The sequence below is a fragment of the Carya illinoinensis genome, chromosome 13 (genome assembly GCF_018687715.1).
Source record: "Carya illinoinensis cultivar Pawnee chromosome 13, C.illinoinensisPawnee_v1, whole genome shotgun sequence".
Lineage (NCBI taxonomy): Eukaryota > Viridiplantae > Streptophyta > Magnoliopsida > Fagales > Juglandaceae > Carya > Carya illinoinensis.
Genome location: NC_056764.1, coordinates 11,195,126 through 11,211,953, shown reverse-complemented (window position 1 = coordinate 11,211,953; position 16,828 = coordinate 11,195,126).

The following is a 16,828-nucleotide window of genomic DNA, read 5'->3' as shown; positions in this document are numbered from 1 at the left end:
TGACCCACATTTTTACGAAAAAGTATGCATGTTGCTTGTCTATTTGTGGCATATATCTAGCATTACTCTATGGTATATAACCCCCTTTACTTAAAAGTTAAAATAGTGTACTTACTCATTTCCTTTTTGTTTTCCTTATTGTTAATTAAATTTTTTTTAAAAAAAAGGTCCATCTCTCCGATTTTTTGTAGAGGTTGAGTTTTCTCCTTCTATGAAAGGTGATGTTGAGCCTCTGTTTAAGAGAGAATACTGTCTCTTAGACGTTTGTTTGTAGAAAGTATCAGCAGAAGTGAAAACCAAACTAGCCACAAAAAAAAAAAAAAAATAGTGTACTGGTGGAGCTCCAAATACATTGTTTTAGTTTATGATGTCATGTTTGATATGAGGACATTCCAAAATGTACCCAGTCATGGATGTAAGTTTCTTAATGAATGAATGATGAGAGTTTCCCTTAAAAGAAATTAAAATAGATTTAAACTCAATATCTCAATCCACTCATCACATGATATTGTGACACTTCGGAAGCAAGACAAAAGGGGAAATTGAATGAAGAAGCTTAACTTAAGTGAAGCAACCCTAACTTAGGGTTTGGTCGGGTGGCTAGCTCGGCCAAAAGAGGTTACAGGCATTTGGGTCAACTTATTGTAATTAATCTATGTTATTGCTTTTGTGTGTTGGGCCATAGTAGTAAACGTTGGTTAGTCTAGAGTCAATTTACGTCCAAAGGCCTAAGGCCTATTTCAGTATTAATCAGTTAGATGTCGTCTTAGTATTATGCATGTCGTCTGATAGAGTATTCTAGAAGAAGAATATGTTGGTTACATTTGCAGTGTCAGGCCTATTTGGGTGGAACACTGGTGCCTGTCATTTTCATGCAAAAACTAAATGAAAGTTATTATTCATTTTCCTTCTTTCTCTCGATGCCTTCCTTCTTTATTTAAGGAGGTTCTCACCCTCTAAGTGAGTTATTTTATCATACTTTACACCATTCCATCAGAAAAGCTTTATTATAGTATTACAATTGGTATCAGAGAGTTATCCCAAGTGGCCATCACTCTACAAGCTTTAAAAATGGCAGAAAGCACTCATCTAAATTAGCTTCAAGATGGCTTTTCATAGTCGAAGAAATCCACAGACTCACAGCTCAAAAACCTAGAGACCGAAATGTTAGCTTTGAAAAGACAGTCAAATTCAGTAATGCAACAGTTAGCAACCATCACAGTGGAGTTACAGGAAAGAAACAATCACTCACCAAGGGGCGAGAGTTCTTCAGACAACCAACAACAAAGATTTACTCATTGTGAGCAGGAGTAAGACTAGATGCCGAGGTAGGTAAGGATTGATTTTCCAGTATTTCATGGGGTTGATCTGAATGGATGGTTGTACAAAACCAACCATTATTTTGCTTATTACCATACTATGCCTCAACATAAGTTGAGAAATCTATAACTGTGCAGGATTGGGAGGGGTTAACCCGAGCCTTACTAATGAGGTTTGGACCATCCTTTTATGATGATCCAATGGAAGCTTAAATAAGGCTAAAATAAACAGGTACAGTATAAGAGTGTAAGACCAGTTTTGAAGGGTTATCCAATAGACTGAGGGGGTTGTCAGAAGAGTATAAACTAACATGTTTTCTCAGTGGATTTGCTAATGGCTTATAGTTTAGTAAAGATCCAAGAAGAAACTATCGGGTTGAGTAAAAAGGGTGTGAAGAGAGTGGGGTACAATTAAGAACTTGGAATATTAAGAAACCCACCTAGCCATTCCAACCATTTTTCTAATAACCCACAAAAGGCCATAGTACCCATACAAAAAATCACCAGCAAATGAAAGACCGAAGGGATAAGGGTCTTTGTTACTATTGCAATTCCAAGTGGAATCCAGACCATAAGTGCCAACATCCCAAAATTCCTGATTAAAGAACTGGAAGATGATCCGAATGATACATTGAAGGTGGAACAAGTGACTGATGAAGGAGAGGTGCTGGATTTTATGAAAAATTTAGACCAACTTGAAATATTATTACATGCCTTGATTGGGTCTTTAAATCCTAAAACTATTAGGGTTAAAGGAAGAGTGGGTAATCAGGAGGTAGTAATCTTGATCTACTCTAGAAGCACTCATAATTTTGTAGACCCTACCATGGTTAAAAAATGGGAAATTCCAGTTGATGCTAGTAAAAACATAAAAGTGAGAGTGGCTAATGGGGTACAAGTGTTGAGTGATGGTAGTTGTGCAGCTTTAAGAGTTAAAGTGTAGGGGAATGTTTGTGTTACTAATGCATTTGTACTAGTACTAGCTGGTTGTGATATGGTGTTACGGGTGCAATGGTTGTATGATTTAGGTTCAATCTTATGGAATTTTAAAGATTTATCTATGAAATTCCATTATAACAATCATCAAGTTGAGTTGAAAGGGTTATGTCCAGCCAAGTTAATTGAGGAAGGGAACATGAATCAGAATAATAAGCTGGAAAAGAAGGGGTTGTTGTTGCAAGTAGTGGAGGTAAATGTTGATGTTACAAACCCAGAAATACCCTCTCCTGTTTAGGAACTCCTAAACCAATATGAAGTAGTTTTTGGTGACCCAAAAGGCCTACCCCTGAAACAATCCCATGAAGTAGTTTGGCTACAGGATCACCCTATAGCCAAACATTCAACCCATTTCAGTTAAACCATATCGATATCCTTACTTCCAAAAGGATGAAATAGAGAAAATTGTGAGAGAGTTGCTAACCTTAGAAGTGATAAGGCCGAGCCAAAGCCCATATTCATCACCCATGTTGTTAGTGAGGAAAGCAAATGAAACATGGAGGATGTGTGTCGACTATAGGTCCTTGAATAAGGTGATCATTAAAGATAAGTTTCCCATTCCCATGGTAGAGGAATTGCTAGATGAATTGAGTGGATCTAGGTTGTTTTCCAAGCTAGATCTGAGATTGGGGTACCACCAAACAGGGTTAAACATGAAGATGTGCCTAAAACTGCTTTTATGACACACGAAGGGCACTACGAGTTCCTAATTATGCCTTTTGGGTTGACAAATGCCCTAGCACTTTCCAAAATTTGATGAATGAAATATTTAGACCATATTTAAGGAAGTTCATATTGGTCTTTTTTATGATATCTTGGTTTATAGTACTAACTTGGATGATCATTTTAGGCATTTGCAGCTGACTTTTGAAGTGTTAAAACAACACAGTTTGTTGGTAAAGTTATCTTAGTGCAGGTTTGCTTTTCAAGAAGTGACTTATTTGGGCCATGTGATTTAGGTTAAAGAAGTGAGGGCTGATTCAGATAAGTTGGCAGCAATAACAAATTGGCCATATCCTACATCTCTTAAGGCCTTAAGAGGATTTCTTGGCCTAACGAGGTATTATCGAAGGTTTATTAAGGGGCACGGGAGTATAGCAGCCCCATTACTTAGTTCTTAAAGAAAAACCAATTTGTTTGGAGTATGGAGGCAAAGGAGGCATTTCAATTGTTTAAAAAAATAGTAAGTCAACCTCCAGCTTTGGCTCTCCCTAATTTTTCCCTCCCCTTTGTAATTGAATGTGATGCTTCAGGAAGAGCATTTGGGGTTCTATTAATGCAGAAAACAGACCCATAGCTTTCTACAATCAGGCTTTGAAGGGCAGAATTCTGAACTTGTTGACATATGAGAAGGAACTTTATGCACTAGTCATGGCAGTGCAAAAAATGGAGGCCATATGTGCTGGGCCATCTTTTTGTGGAATGAATAGACTACTAGAGTTTGAAGTATCTGCTGGAGCAAAAGGTGGGGACACCCATGAAGCAAAAATGGAACTCAAAATTATTGGGATATGACATGCTAGTTGAGTATGAAAGGGGTCCTGAGAACAGTGCAACAGATGCCTTATGTAGGAGAGAGGAAAGTGGGGAACAGAGGGTAGAAGCCACAAGTTTTAAGCAGAAATTAGTGGGGGACAGTTGTTGCATGGAAGTTCCATTAGGGGACATTCGGGGTATGACAAAACTTTCCACAGGCTTAGAAGAGATTTCTATTGGGAAAGTATGAAGAATGATGTGAAAATTTTCATTAGAAATTGTGAAACTTGCCCGGGTATCAGAACTGACCAAACAAGGCCTAGTGGCCTACTCCAACCCCTTCCCATCCCATCTCAACCGTGGACTCAAACTTCAATAGATTTTATAGAGTGCTTGCCTCCATCCCATGGGTTCAATAGTATATGGGTTGTTGTGCATAGATTCACCAGATATAGCCACTTTGTCCCCATCACTCATCGCTATATAACCAAAACCATAGCCCAATTATTTTACAAACATGTGCTCAAGCTCCATGGGATGCCTAACTCTATTGTATCTAATAGAGATGGTACTTTTACAAGTCATTTCTAGAGAGAATTGTTTACAATCCAAGGGGTGCAGTTGGCTTTTAGCAATGCCTATCACCCACATTCAAATAGGCAACCAGAGGCTATAAATAAGTGTGTGGAAGATTTTTTAAGGTGCTTTGCAGGGGATAGGTCCCGAGATTGGTCTCAGTGGGTTCCTCTAGTTGAGTGGTGGTATAGCACCACCCAACATTCATCCACAAGAGTAACCCCCTTTTCAAGCCCTATACAGCTACCCCCCTTCCCCCCTCCCCCTTCCTAAGCTAACCAGTTATGTGCTAGGATTGTCTAAGGTGGAAGTAGTGGAAGATGCTCTAAGGACCCGAGACTACATGAACAACATCCTCAAATATATAGAGAGCTCAAAATAGAATGAAGAAGTATTATGACTTAAGAATAAAAGATCAGCAATTTCAAAAGGGAGATCTAGTTTACGTACACATGCTGCCTTAAAGGCAATTCAATGTAGCCCATCACAAAAGCTTGAAGCTAGCCCCAAGGTACTACGGTCCTTTTCCCATCACTTAGAAGACAAGCAACTACTTCCTCCAACGGCGGCCATCTACCCCATTTTCCATGTATCGTAGCTGAAGAAGAAACTAGGTAGGAGGCATGTCTTTCTACCCACCTTACTCCCCACTAATGCTGAAGGAGTTCCTAAGCCAGAGCCAGAACGAGTCCTCAAACGCAAGGTCAAAAAATGCAAGAACAAAACCCTCACGGAGTGCTTGGTGCAGTGGTAGGGTCAGCACACTGAAGATCCTACATGGGAGCCATACGAACAGTTGAAGTTTCCTCCCCACACCTTGTGGGCAAGGTACTTTAATGGGGGTGACTTTGTGACACTTCAGTAGCAAGACAAAAGGGGAAACTGAATGAAGAAGCTGAATTGAAGTGAAGCAACCCTAACTTAGGGTTTGGTCATGTGGAGTTGGCTGGGTCAGAAGAGGTGACGGGCCTTTGGGTCCACTTATTGTAACTAATCTATGTTATTGCTTTTGTGTGTTGGGCCGTAGTAATAAACGTTGGTTAGTCCAGAGTTAGTTTAAGTCCGAATGCCTAAGGCCTATTACAGTATTAATCAATTAGATATCGTTTTAGTAATATGTAGGTTGTTTTATAGAATATTCTAGAAGGGGAATATGTTAGTTATGTCTGCAGTGTCAGACCTATTTGGGTGGAACACTATGGTACCTGTCATTTTCATGCAAAAACTGAATGAAAGTTGTTATTCATTTTCCTTCTTTCTCTCGATGCCTTCCTTCTTTATTCATGGAGACTCTCACCCTCTAATTGAGCTATTATATCATACTTTACACCATTCCATCAAAAAAATTTTATTACAGTTGGTATAAAGAATGATCCCAAGTAACCATCACTCTACAAGATTCACAAATGGCAGAAGGCACTCATCTGAATCAGCGTCAGGATGGCTTGTCATCATTGAAGAAATCCACATACTCATAGCACAAAATTTTATAGATATGTCTCAATAAATTCGTTGGCCAAGAAGCTTAATTTTGTGCAGCTTTCCTTATTCTATAATTAATTAAGTCTTAAACTATTTAAATGATTAATATATATATATATATATATGAGTTATTTTATCTCAAGTATGTGTTTAGAACACACCATCCATATTATTTAAATGAGAATATTTGGTTTATAAGATTTTAAAATTTATTTTTAAAATTAAATTATGTCATATAAGCATTTTACTACATGTTCTCTACACATAGCCTTTAGAATATAATTGTACAAACAAAAGTCCAATTAAAATTTAAAAAATATATTACTTTAATCTAAAGTTGTAAACAAATTGTTAAGTGGTTGGTAGTCTATCATTTTTCATAACCAATACAATATAATATTCATATAAGAAGTTAAAACAATACAAATTAGTACCATTGATGTACGACTTCAATTTTATTAAGCAAACATATTTTATATATATATATATACGTATATAGATTCACACGAAATAATTATAAGATGCTAGACCCAAAAAGGATGAAAGATGCCAACAATCATATTAAATCAGTTAATACAATTAAAAAAACAAAAAGAAAAAAAAAAAAAAAAAAAGGATGTGGATGGAATAAACACTTAGCATCCCATCCATTTTCCACGAAGGAGAGCTGCCCATGTTCTGTAATTTAAATACCAATCATTCATGGTACATTGTCTTTAAATCTCTTAGAAGACATAAATGGCAAGGGTTTTTATGTTTTTACTGAATGAGAAAATAAAATAATAAAAAAAATAGGTAGAACAAAATCGATCTTATTTATTATAACTAATTTTACTTAGATCGTTAATTCGTCGTCACTGACATAAATTCCTAACATCCTTAAAATAAAAAATAAATAAATAAAAAAACATAAATTCCTATCTCTGCCAGCATCGAGACCACAAGGCTAGCGGAGGTATATTCTTCTGTATCTGCTGCCTCATCCTCCTCCAAGTCCTTCACCAAAAGCAGAGAGCACGTACGAATGCATGCAAGCATGTGTTAGTAAAAAATTTAATAAAAGTGCCATAAAATAAATTCACGGAGGTTTAATATTAAAAAATTCTTTTGTTTTTTTTTTTAATGCAAACTCATGTCAAAACTAGCTAGCTAGCTATTACGAATGATCTCAAGAATTTACTCACCGGCGTCACGGCCTCCTCATCATCACTGGAGGTGGAAGGAGCAGAATCAACAGTACTACATGTGGGACTGATTTGTTGGACAGTTACGACGACCTCCGGCTGGTTTGCCTCGGCTTGTGTTGATTGGGATCGTTGTTGTTGCCGCTGACGACGCAGGTCGACTCGGAGTTGATCAAGATATGCTTGCATCAATGCACTGTAGTATTCTTCAGCAGGAATTGGGGGATAGACACGGTACCTTGCAGCCATATCTCTTTCTCGCTGTAAAGTAGTAATTATAATAATAATCTTAATTCCTTGCAGTTAAGCTTTCTCTGTAGAAGAACGATAGATATAAATTGGAGTGCAGTTAAACGTATTGGATCGATATCATGCATATATAGAGTGGCAGGACTAAGATTTATATATGTTGTTTAATTAGGACTAGGATTTGGGGAAGCAGAATTTTAATAGGAGTGAAATTAATGTTTAGAAATTAAAGTTATATTATATAGACGTGGTTTGTGAGCAGGATTAGGAGTTGGAGATTGAAGAGGATTCGTAATGTGAAAAAACAATATTCAAGGGTGGCTTCTAACTATCTGTAGATCCAGATTGATCATTCTCCATTTACACGTATATGACCACGTACCATATATGAATATATAAGTAACTGTAACCGTGCAGAAAAGACCAGTGATCGTCAGATACAATAGCCCATGACCTCTATCCCTCTCTCCGCTAATTGAAGCACTATCCTTTTTTTATTTTTTATTTTTTTCTCCTGCTGAATTGCCGTTAGATTGAATTATATTTAGCCCACGTTTGTACAATATTTCAGAAGATGTAATCAAATATTTTATAAATAATAGTAAAATAGTTTGAATTAAGATGTTTTATTAGATTTTGAAAATTGAGAGAAAAAATTAAATAAAAATATTATAAAGTTAAAATATTATTTAAATATATATTTTTAATATATTTTTTTAAAATTAAAAAAAGTAGTATTGTCTTTTATATTTTGTTTGGAAGTATAAGAAAGTTATAATAATTAGGTAATGATTATAAAAAAAAAGTAAAAAATTTAAAATTGAAAATGTTTTTTATTTGAGTTATGTTTGCATGGGAATGAAACCGAACTAGCTCTTAGATTCCACAGTTAGTTTGATTCATATTTAGATTTTATAGATTTTTTGTCCGAACTCTAAGGATTAAAGTGTGAGAGAGATGGATAAATAAAATGATCTCACATTATTTTTTGAGCATTTAATAATGCTCAAGATATTAATCCAGGCAGTCACAAATATTGTGAAATGCATTTTGTATGTCTATATCTATCCCACTAAGTCTTAAAGTTTGGACAACAACTTTATAGAATCCAAATCCATTAAATTCTTGTTTCTATATTTTCTAGAATAATTTCAAGCAGAAAATTTGTAATCTTCTACATATATATGGAAAGGAAAGAATGAAACCTAACCTATAATTTATACTTCCTATTATTTAGACTATGCCTTTTAGTGTCAATAAAGTTTTACTTTTACTTAATTATCAAAACATGAAACCTGACTTATAATATTATTCTTGATTATAGGTCTAAATTGGTCTTGTTGTTTCTAATTGGCTTCTCTTTCATGACAGAGTTTAAGCAACGGTCAAATTCTTTTTCTCAAAGATTATAATGCCAGCTGCTCAAAAACTCTCTTTATGTGCATGGGTGGTTGCTGGCGACATCTATGTTGGGGCCTTACCACTGAGGTCCCATCTTTCCTTCTTTCTGTGTGGTGGTCCCTATTTGCTTCAACACCAAGGTCCTAGCTTTCCTTCATCCTAGGTTTCGCCTATCGACGTCCTTACTGTAACCCGTTACTGCGGTTCCTCTGCCCAAGCTACCATTTGGTCATTGAGCTTCTTCTTTAGTATCCTCAACAAAGTTTTGTTGGCGTCTCCACCTGTCTATTGGATGAGGATGTCCTTGGGAGGAGTATCAGAACCTGATTCCTAGGTCCCAACACCAGTCCTGGTAATAATTAGAGTCAAACTACCTTCCATTGTCTAGAATGATGTTGCGGGGCATGCCAAATCTGTAGACGTCCACAAGAAGCAGGTGATGTTAATCATCGTGATTGTTGCCAGCGCCTCGACCTCCACCCACTTGGTGAAGTAGTCAACTTCGACCATCAGGAACTTTACCCCCCTTTGGGCGAAGGCCTGGATGAGGTGATCGACTCAGCTCTTCCAATGGGCGATGGGTCACCATAAACTCTTGGCATTTTTTGCACCACCGCACATATTCCTCGACATCCTTCTGGGGGCGCGGCCAGTAATACCCTGCTAGCATTGCTTCACTTACTATCGCTCTTCTATTGGAGCGGTCGCCACAGATTCTCATGTATATCTGCTAACACAAGTTGGGCCAGCTCAGAAGAGATGCACCTCGAGAGGGGCGTACTGTATCCACTCCGATATAGGATGCCATCAACTACGGTGTATCGTGCCGCTTGGTTCCTGACCTTCCTGACTCCCCGTCTGTCGTTAGATACTTCATTGGCATCCAAGTATCTAATGATGTTTGTAGCCCATTCTGGTGCTCCTGGCTTGATCTCCATCATTTCAATCCCTATGGCAAGTACCTTGACGGTCCTAAAAATTGTTGGTTCTAGGAGCGGGGCACTCTTTTGTTTGAATGTTTTTCTTGCCACCCTGTTCACTTTGTGGTTCTCGTCCTTCGGAATTTGCTGAATATGAAAATACTTGAAACAAGTGCATTCGGCCACTATCAACATTAGGTACTTTTTCAACTTCTCGTTTTTCACTACGAATTCCCCTCGCAACTGGCTAACCACCACTTGGGAGTCGTCCTAAACCACCACATTCACAGCGCCTAGAGACTTGGCAATCGTTAGGTCGAAGAATAGTGCTTCATACTCTGCCTCATTGTTTGTAGTTTTGAATGACAACCCGGCAAGACGAGTCATCGATAAAGACTTGCCAAAGTTCATGGGTTGTGCATGGAGAGCTTTCTTGGGAAGCCTATGAATTCCACTATGAAATCTACCAACACTTGTCCCTTTTATCGAAGTGCATGGGGTGTACTTGATGTCAAACTCGTCAATTCCATGGCCCAGTTCGTGAGGCAACCTGAGGTGTCCGGTCTTTGTAGGATCTTCTTTAGGGGGGCCTTAATGAGGACTTTGTTCGGGTGGGCTTGGAAATAAGGGCAGAGTTTCTGAGAGGTTACTACCAAGGCAAATGCGAGCTGTTCTATACGGGGGTACCTAGCCTCAGCCCCACTATAGGCTCGACCAGTGTAGTACACTAGCCTCTGGACCCCACCGTCATCTCATACCAGGGCCGAGGAGGCCGACTCCAAGGAGACAGACAGGTGCAAGAGCAAGACCTCCCTGCATCTAGGTTGGCTGAGCAATAAGGGGCTGGTGAGGTATTTTTTTTAGGGCGTCAAATGCTTCATTGCATTCCTTGTTCCAACTTTGGGCCTTTTGCAACACTTTGAAAAAGGGGAGGCATTTATCGATAGATCTTTACACAGAGTGGTTAAGGCCGCCAACCAGCCCGCGAGCTTTTAGACATCGTTTATGCTTCGAGGGGTAAGCATATCGATTATTGCTTCCACCTTCTCTAAGTTGGCTTCAATTCCTACTCTGACACCATGAAGCCCAGGAACTTCCCGGAGCCCACTTCAAAAGCATACTTTGCTGGGTTCAGCTTCATCTTATACTGCCTTAACAATGCGAAGGCTTCTCGAAGATTGTCTAGGTGCTACTCGTGGTTCCCACTTTCGAGCAGTAGGTCATCCACGTAGACCTCCTTAATCCTCCCGATTTGGTTCTTGAACATGCAGTTGACTAATCGCTAAAGGTGTCCCTAGCATTCTTCAACTCGAAAGGCATGCTAAGTAGTAGGACAGCCACCGATCTGTAATAAACGATGTCTTCTCCTCGCCATCCGAGTTCATGTGGATCTGGTTGTACTTGGAGTAGGTGCTTATAAAGATCAACATGCAGTAACCCAATGTTGAGTCGATGATTAGAATGATGCGAGAAAGTGAAAAGCTGCTTTCAGACAGGCTTTCTTCAGATCAGTGAATTCCACACTCATCCTCCACTTACCGCTAGACTTATTTACTAGCACCATGTTGGAAAACATGTCCAGGTAGTGGGCTTCCTGTATGAATCCTGTCATGAGCAATCAGTTGACCTCTGCTGCAATGGCGGTGTTCTTTTCTGAGCAAAATCTCCTGCATCTCTACCTTACCTCTGTATCTCTAAGGTCCACACTCAGGTGGTGCTGCATGATCTCTAGGTCAATTCCATGCATATCCTCATGACTCCAAGGGAAGACATCACGATGCTCCATGAGAAGTTGCTGCATAGCGGCCCTCATCATGAGGGCCATTCTGGTGCCGATCCTAGCAGTGGCTTCTAGGTGGCTCAAATCCAGCAAGACCAGTTCTAGAGGCTTGTTTGGCTCCACCTTCCTAAGTGTGTACTCGTCTCGCACCTCTCCCTCTGTTGGAGCGCACTCAGGTAAGGGTGGAAGGATGCCCAGTGTGTGCTCCCTTTCTCTCACCATGCTAGCTCCCCCTCCAGGACCAACAGAGTGCGCACATTTGTTTGGCGTAACATTGTCTCCCAGCTCGTTGACGGATTAATCACACGTCTCCTTCTCCTTTCCTCCATGTTGAGTTATTTCCTCGATCCTTGTTTCCATACTTACCAATGCCATTGTCTCATCTTGTTCCCGAGTTGTCTGAGAACGAGTTATCATAGGCATACAAAGGACAAGTAAAGTTTATCAGAATCTCACACACGACGTCACTGTTAATGTCTTGTTTCATTCACCTTTAAGTCAGGCCCTCAGCAGCTCAGGTCTTCAATCTTGGGCCTACAAATACAAAGAAAACACCACAAGACGAGGGCCACCGTGGTGGCCGAGGAGTCTCCGATGCCAAAGTCAGAATCGTCTTAAAGTAGAGAGTAGGAAAATAGAGAATCTAGAGTGGATAGAGAGAGTCTTGATACCTAGGAATTGCCCCTTTATACTTTATCCTTGGGATTAGACGCCTATGCTCGGTGTCAGGGGCTGGTGTCCCTTCTGCAATTCATTCTACCATGCTCATTTAATGCGGCGTGGCTCTCTAGAGAGTATTTAATGACGCATGGCTCTCTTCCATTTTCTTCCGTCAGAGGATCAAGGGCTCCCGACTATCTACTCCTACCTATCCCCTCAAGGTTACCTAGGTTTCAGTTTTGGCAAGGTGGCATGTTCCTCCATCCTACGTGCAAGCGTGGACTTCCCGTGCTTCCAATGTTGTAAGCCAATCTTTGCTTGGGGCTGGTAATACTTTAATTGGGCTAGTGGACTATCTGATTAGCATGGGCCTTAGGCCTAGGGGGAGGAAACACCCTAACACTATCTTTACTTTGTTTTTGGTTATATTTAAAGTGCAATGGGGAATGAGGTCTAGATAAAGTTTTAGTATCATGTAATCCATAGTGGGTTCTAGAGTTGAAAATCAAATTAGCCAATTTGGTTCGGTCCAAAATTGAGAATGAATCAACCTACTTTTTATTTGTATAAAATTGGCCGAACCGACCAATTAAGGGGAAGAAAACCTCCAGAGAAATTTCGATTGGTTTTGCGGTTTCTTATTGGTTTTGGGCCTTGGGATGATAATTTTTTTTGATGAACTTTTAGCCATATGAATCACACTTAGATTACCTTGGGACTACAAATCACACTTCCATTTCCAAAAGAACTCATCCTTCAATGTATTGCCAAAATGATCCACATCAAATATCTCTATGAATGAGCTTGAATCTTGCCAAAAATTTGACAAATCATGATAATATTGAGAGAGAGAGAGAGAGAGAGAGAGAGAGAGAGAGAGAGAGATTTAACTTAACGGAAGAGAGATGAGAGAGAAAGAGATGGGATGCGAGGCAGAGAAAGACGACATCGAGGTGACAGGGCCAATGAATTGAGTCTCACCAATGCATGGTAGAGAGATGTCTAGGAGAAACGACAATGTCAATGAGATGAGAGAGATTGTGAGAAACATAGCCGTGTGAAGATACGAAGAAGAGTGATGTGGGGCTTAAATTAGGGCTTCAACCCTAATAAAAAACGACCATGCCTCATCGTTTCTATTTTTTTTTTTAATAAAACATATGTAAAAAAAGATGTTGTTTAACTCACTTAAGCTAAACAACATTGTTTTATATTAGAAGAAAATTAAAAAAATTTATATTATATTATATTATATTATATTATATTATATTATATTATATTATATTGGTCGGTTTAGCTATTTGAACACAATTCAAATAGAAACTGAACTAGCTGATGTTGGTTGATCCTAACAGTTTCTACCATCGGCTGACTGTTCTACATCAATTTTGGTCAGTTTCGATCGATGATGGTCAATTCCATCAGTTTTTATATAAGTCTAGTTGGTTGTTTGGCAAAATACATTTTTTAATAAGTTCTATTGCTTGTAATTTAGTATATAAATATACTGTTATTGTCATGCTTATTAAGGTAATAGATAACAATAAAAATAAAAATAAAAGACTAATAATTGTTTGTACTACTTAATGTAGTTGGCTTTTAAATCACCGATAAGAGGAATCAATAAACGAGTTTGTAAATATAATTTTTTCTTTTTTTATCCAAAAACTTTGATTGAGATTGCCAACAAGAATTATTTGAGTTACCTCTTATGTGCACCATTTTTTAAATATAACATTTTGAAAAGCTTAAAAGTATGTATGACTTTTATCCAATCCAAAACCAAGTAGTACTATATCATCCAAATAAAAAATTTAAATTTTTCTAAATAAATACAAATCCTCGTTTCAAATCCATCCATCCGGACTTCGGTTGTACTTTTATTAAGTGAGATGTACAAGTGGGATCTACTATATAATGATATATGAGCAATAATTTTAAGTGAGATCTACTGATATAATGATATATGAGCAATAATTTGTATAAGCCTCAATAGACAAGTCCTGTGTTGGCCCTTTATAAAAAAGTGTAAAAAACTTTTTCTTTGCTAGTGTGACCCACATTTTAATAAAAAAGTATACAAGTTGCTTGTCTATTTGAGATCTATACCTAGCATTATTGTATGGCTTATATCCCCCTTTACTTAAAAATTAAAATAGTGTACTTACTGCTTTCCTTTTTTATTTCCTTATTGTTAATTAAAAAAATGTTTGTCTCTCCAACGTTTGTCTGTAGAGGTTAAATCTCTATTTATGTAGAGAGTGTTGTCTTTTAGATATTTGCCTGTAGAGAATATCGGTAGTAGTGAAAACTAGATCAGCAACAAAAATAAAGAGTATACTTGTGGAGCTCCAAATGCATTATTTTAATTTAGTCATGTTTAATATGGGGACATCTCAGTATTTATCTAGTCATGGATGTAAGTTTCTTGATGAATGAATAATGATAGTTTCCCTTAAAAAAATTAAAATAGATTTAAATTTATGAAAAATTCTATTTGTAGTCCTGAATGATGGACTGGACGTACAGTCCTATTAATAAATGAGGGTAAAAGGGAAAAAATATCATTTTAAACAAAATATTATTATAATTTTAAATTTTTTTTAAACATAATTACATGGGCTTGTAAGAACAGTCCTCATTTGGGGACGGTATGTAAACTAAGTCTAATAGATATCCCAATCCACTCATCACATGATATGTCTCAATAAATTCATTGGCCAAAAAGCTAAAACTTGTGCACCTTGCCTTATTCTATAATTAATTAAGTCCAAAACTAATAAATGATTAATATATATATATATATGAGTTATTCTATCTCAAATTTGCATGTAGAGCACCTCATCTAAATCACTTAAATGATAGTATTTAGTTCGTAAGATTTTAAAATTTATTTTTGAAATCAAATTATGTCGTATAAGCGTTTAACTAGATGTGCATTTCACATAAACTTTAGAATATAATTGTGCATCTATCTACGCTTTACACAATTTTAATCTAGATCTAATAAAGCGCAAAAAGTCTCAAGAAAAACCTAATAATCAATAAAAAGTAGTATTCATATTAGAAGTAAAAACAATACAGAGTACTATTGAAGTACGACCTCAATTTTTTTAAGCAAACATATTATATACATATATATACACACGAAATAATTATAAGATGCACGAGTCAAAAGGATGCATGAAAGATGCCAACAATCATATCAAATCAGTTAATACAATTAATAAAAAATAGAAGGAGAGCTGCCCATGTTCCGTAATTTAAATACCAATCATTTATAGGACATATTCTTCAAATCTCAGGGAAGAAATAAACGGCAAGGGTTTTTTGGTTTTTACTGAATAAGAAAATAAAATAATAATAAAAAAGTAGGTAGAAGCAATATCGATCTTATTTATTATAACTAATTTTACTTAGATCTTGTCGTAACTAACATAAATTCTAACTCTGCCAGCATCGAGACCATAATGCTAGTGGAGCGATATTCTTCTGTATCTGCTGCCTCATCCTCCGTCAAGTCCTTCACCAATATTCAAGGGTCCAACTATCTGAACTTACAGATTCATTCTCCATTCTACAGTTCGTATATATGTTATATATGACCACCATATATGAATATTTAAGTAACTGTAATCGTGCAGAAAAGAGCAGTGCTCCTCAGATACAATAGCCATGACCTCTCTCCCTCTCTCTCTCAGCACTATTCTTTTTTCTCCTGCTGAATTGCCGTTAGATGAATTATATTTAGCCCACGTTTGTACAATATATAAGAAGATAGAATATGTAAAGAAATAATTTGTAAATAATAATAAAATAGTTTGAGTTAAAATATGTTATTAGACTTTAAAAAAGAAATAAAAATTGAATAAAAATATTATATAGGCATGTGCAGAAAATGCGATGACTCGGCCCGTCCGTGAGACCCGAACCTACCCATCCGAAAAAGTGGGTTGAAGGAAATTGCAAGTCGAACCCACTAAACCAACTGCCAATAAGGGTGGAAGACGTGGTTGCACTTGGGTAACAAAAGTGTTTCATGATCTCAACCAGCATGCCTCTGCCGATTTTAAGACCCTTGACCGTGGAGCACATGAGTATTGGAAATGTCTCAACCACCGCAGAGTCAAGACGCCGGCATTTGGGTTTGTCGAGAGTTGAAGACACATCTGGTCTAACAGATGTAGATGGAGAAGAGTGCAAGAAAGGCGAATCCGCACACAAGGACGACAGAGATGATCAACGTGGAGGGCGTGAGGTCCAAGTCGAATCAAAAGGGATTGTTAGTCGATTCAGCGATTGACTGGGCATAGGGGTGCTAAAGGTACGCCGACGCAATGAGTAGCACGTAGGCCCATAAGATTCCATAGACATCTTCCATTTCCTCACCCAAGCTAAAATCGTTAGGGTCTAATTCACTATTGATAGAGTTTTGCTTGCTTGTTGGTTCCAAACTCGAGCTGGGTCAAGTCAGATCATATTGAACCTCCACGCCACCATGTTGGGCCCAGACACAAAGCAGGTTGCTCGGGTTGCATAGGAATGAAACCAAACTAGCCTTTAGATTCCTTATCTTATTTGAATATAATTTTTTAATATATTTTTTTAAAGTTTGAAAAAGTAGCAGAGTCTTTTGTGTTTTGTTTGGAAGTTTGAAAAAATTATAATAATTAGGTAATGATTATATGAAAAAGTTAAAAATTAAAAATTAAAAAGATTTTATATTTAAGATGTTTGCATGGGAATGAAACCAAACTAGCCCTTAGATTCCACCGTTAGTTTGAT